This window comes from Pyrus communis, chromosome 5 (assembly GCF_963583255.1).
Source record: "Pyrus communis chromosome 5, drPyrComm1.1, whole genome shotgun sequence".
NCBI lineage: Eukaryota > Viridiplantae > Streptophyta > Magnoliopsida > Rosales > Rosaceae > Pyrus > Pyrus communis.
This window is the reverse complement of record NC_084807.1, coordinates 12,112,465-12,117,115: the sequence shown is the minus strand read 5'-3', so window position 1 is coordinate 12,117,115 and position 4,651 is coordinate 12,112,465. Positions and strand designations below refer to the sequence as shown.

The 4,651-nt window shown below is 37.1% G+C and overlaps 1 pseudogene; it reads right to left on the bottom strand.

Annotated features, from left to right (window-relative positions):
• Positions 1-1,205: 1,205 nt before the first annotated feature.
• On the bottom strand, positions 1,206-4,443 carry LOC137734289 (probable LRR receptor-like serine/threonine-protein kinase At3g47570; annotated as a pseudogene).
• Positions 4,444-4,651: the final 208 nt, after the last annotated feature.

The following is a 4,651-nucleotide window of genomic DNA, read 5'->3' as shown; positions in this document are numbered from 1 at the left end:
CTATTGCTTTGCAACCCTTCTCAATACTTTTTAAAAAATTCAATCATTATTTATCTTTTTCATCCAACAGATCTCATCCCAAAATTAAGTATAATATTTCAAATGATCATTTATCACAAATCAATAACATTTAAATTAAAACCCATCATTCACTTTAATTAAAAAAAAAATCGTCTTTCACGTATGCATTGGTAGAGCTATTCCCCCTATTCTTCTTGAATTTCATATATTTAGCCATTCTAAATTTCAAATTTATTGAATAAAGACAATAAGGTTTGTAAAACTCTATGATTCTCTATAACATATTTGTTTCTATTCTATCCTACCTCTTACTTGGGTTTTAGGATTTGCAAAATTCCAGTAATTCTCTCTATTGAATTTGATAATTCTTTCAATGGTGTAGATGACATCATACAATGGTTCCAAAATATGAAATTCATCAAGAGTAATTATGATTACTATGAATAGATAAATTATCTATGTATACAAGATGAGATGGAAAAAATTTTCCTCACTAGGAATTGGAATCACTTCAAAAGAATGAAACTTGAAAGTGAGGACGAATTCAAAAGAGGAAAGTAAAACAAAGAAATAGTCGAAGAAAAATAAATAAATAAACATCGAAAGAAACACATCTTCAAATTGTTAAGCTTCCCCTAAACAAATGCTTTCCAAAAAATAATGAAATGCAACATGCAAATGATATATATATATATAAAATTTGTATGAGAAGCCAATCAATATACCAACAAGAATGATAGAGTACAAAAACACATGTAGTTTTGAATCCTTCTTCACAAACTAGCACATTCTCTAAAATATAACATGTTTGAGCAATATAGCCGAAAATTGACGTTACAAAATGTAATTAAGTCTTACATCATCAACTTAACTCTAACCCTTAACTTTACCAGACATACGCTCCACTTGTCACTTAAAGTGTTTTGGGGTGAATATACACAAAACATCTTTACATGAATGCTCTATCATAGACCTGCAAATTGATCCCATCTCCACTTGTCACTTAATGTTTGGTAAAGCTAGAATTTCATCGATCAAGCATAATTCGTATGCAAATAAGTTTGTTTGGCAAGCATTGATCAACTAGCCATATGTACTGTATTTTTTTATTTAACAAATACGAGAATTCTCTCACATAAAATATATTAATATTACATGCTATACCACGTACTAACAACAAGCTTCTATTCACATATACCACTTGCTCGAAGTTTGTTTCTGATCCGACACATTTGTGCCATAGCATCACTGATGTCCAATCTTTCTCTAGGCAACTCTGCTGAGCAAGCAACACCAATTTCTAAAACTGACATTAAACTTTTTTCAATTTGGATGTGATTCCTTTTGCTATCCTCGTCATGACAATCACTCTCTTGAACAAGAATAGGATCCAAAACCTCTTCCACTTTCTCCGGCAGAGCTGCCTTCACAAAGTTATGAAGGTTTGAAGCTCCCTCAAACATGTTATCGGTTGGTCGCTTTCCTGTAAATATTTCCAACAGGAGGATACCAAAGCTGTACACATCACCTTGTGTCCAACTTCATGTCCCATGCCATATTCTGCATTCCACAATTCAGAACATTATATTCTAATTTTCTAGTGAAGTGCTAAAAGCCTATTTCATATTTGAAAATTTTAAAATAAATACTGCACAATCTTAAAATACTAGCTAGGAAAAAATAGACAACTGTGTATTTACCTGGAGGAGCATAACCAATAGTTCCCTTGATCCCTAAAGAACTTGATTGATTTCCCGAAGAATTTTCAGCAGCTTTTGGGAGGAACCTCACCAATCCGAAGTCACCTACATGTGCAAACATGTCCTCATTGAGAAGAATATTGCTGGGTTTGAGGTCGCAATGAACTATTGGCGTCTCACAATGATGATGGAGATAATCCAGTGCCATAGAAACATCAATAACAATATTCAACCTCTGAGAAATTGTTAAGTTCCTTGGCCTCTGACTTGTATCACCAATTGTATGAGTTGGATGCAACCATTCCTCCAAGCTCCCGTTAACCATAAACTCATAAATTAAGGCCTTGAAGTCGTGACCGTGATAATCAAAACCAGAACATGCCGAAAGTACCTTGACAAGATTACGGTGTCTAGTATTTCTTAAAGCCTCGCACTCAGCAATAAAACTTTTGTAAGCTCCCAGACGAGCAAGGGTGAGTACTTTGACAGCAATTGTTTCACCTTGCTCAAGTACTCCTTTATAGACAGACCCAAAACTGCCCATACCAATCAAGTTGACAGAGGAAAATCCATCAGTAGCTTTGAGAAGACTTTGGTAAGAGACTGAGAGAAACTTTTCTGAATCACTTGAAGTCCGCTCTATTTTTGCCCTTTGTGGCCGACGGAGGTACAAAAAGACTAGTGCAAAAGTAACCCCAAGAATCCCACAAACCAGAGAAATTATCAATTTCATTTATGGGCTTAATCCTCCCTTGTTGGAATGTTGGAGTTTGCACTTGGGCAAATGGAATCCAGGAATTCCCCCACAAAGCTTGCTATTTCCTTCAATCGATGTGGCAGTTGCATTCCTGAAAACCCCCTTCATTGGTACCATGCCCTCAAAGCTGTTATAAGATAGATTCAAAGATTGCAAAACTTGAAGACGCTCTAAGAATTCTGGAATCGAGACTGACAAGTTGTTGTGAGAAAGATATAATTCTTTGATTCCTCTTAGTGAACTCAGAGATGATGGAATCGTCCCTTGAAAGAAGTTTCCTTGCAGGTCTAGAGATTCAATTTTTATGCAACTACCAAGACTTGTTGGAATTTCCCCATACAGCATGTTTTGAGAAACACGAAAATTCTCCAGATTTATCAAATTTCCTACTTCTTTGGGAAGGACTGATTTTTAGAGAAATCCAATTCCACATAGGAAGATGACAGACCAATGACTTGAGGGGATATGATACCGCTGAGGTTAGCAAGGATCAAGGTAATCAATTTCCGGCACTTACCTAGACTTGAGGGAATATTGTCGTCAAGTTTGTTACCGGCTAAACTCAATATGGATAGTTCACTTAAATTCCCAAATGACGATGGGATATAGCCGGAGAGATTGTTAAAACCCAAATCTAATTCGTACAACTTCCGAAGCTTTCCCACATCAGTGGGGATGCTTTCTGAAAATTGGTTCTGGGCAAACCAAATGCTCTCTAGCTTAGCCAGATTTCCAATCCCATGGGGGATGCTTCCCGATATTTTATTGTGTTCTACATGCAAGAATACAAGAGAAGAAGACAAGTTGGCCATGCATTGAGTTAAATTGCCCCCAAAATTGTTTGTATCGAACATCAGTTGTTGTAAACGGGTAGCATTAGTCAGATCGCAAACAAAGCTCAAGTCATCGATTTCCCCCCTTCCAAGATTGTTGTATATTCAAGGACTCAAGATTAACTAAACTTTTCAAAGAAGGAACTTTCCCCTGAAATTTGTTTCCTTCCATCCAAAGATAAGTTAGAGTTGAGGCATTAGATAACGAAATGGGAAGAGGTCCAGTAAATTTGTTGTGGCCGACCCCTAAATATTCTAGACTTGGAAAGACAATACCTAGGTTTGGAGGTAAAGTGCCTTGGATTCTGTTGACTGTAACGTCAATGATACTAATGGAAGAGAGATTATAGAGTGAGGGAGGGATCACATCTGAGAACCTATTACCACCCAAACCAAGAACTTTAAAATTGGCCATTTGACCAAAGATATCTAGAATACACCCATAAAAATCATTATCAGGTGCCATAAGCAACTCAAGAGATGATAAATTGGCAAAGGAGTAGGGGATACTTCCTGTAAGTTTGTTGACGAGTATCGAAATTATTCTCAACTTCGACAAAGTGCCAACCTCCTCAGGAAGTCTTCCTACCAGCAAATTCCCACCAAAAGCAATTCTGGTTAGTTGAGAGCAACGCGATAAGTTTGAGGGAGTTTCACCGGTAAGGGAATTATTCTCCCAAACTATATCTTGCAATCTTGAGAGACGGCCGATTTCTGGAGGAATTTTGTGGCTCAAGTTATTGTTGGTGAGAGAAAGTACTCTCAAAAAACTCAAATTCCCAACATGTGGTGACAGAGAGCCTGAAAGATTGAAGGACTGCAGGTTCAACACCGTGACCCTCTTGTGACGACGACCACATGTGACACCACGCCAATTGCAAAAATGGTTGGTTTCGTTCCATGAAGTCAAGGCTTCAACAGGGTCATAGGTTATCCTCGCCTTGATTTCAAGCAAGGCCAATCGATCTGTCTCATTTCCACTCAGTCTCAAGGCAAGGCATGAGTGAAAAATAAGGACATGAAAGCAAAAATATGAGAAAAGCAAAACTGAAAAGAACTTGTTCATCCCCATGGTGGTTGCTACTTGTTATATGCTTACAGCAGCTCTGAGGAGAATACATCTAATTTATAAGCAACCTGCCGCATAATGCAAATACGTTGAGGCATATTCATCCCCCAAAACACGCAATTACTGTCCTAGTTAATGATGCCACAGTATTGGGGTCGGTTTTGTTTAACATTTTGCGGGTTTTTTTTTTGCATGAATCGGATTGGAAATAAGTTTTTAATTTTCATTTCAAAAATTTTGGATCAGGATAATCTCAAATTTTTTGGAACAT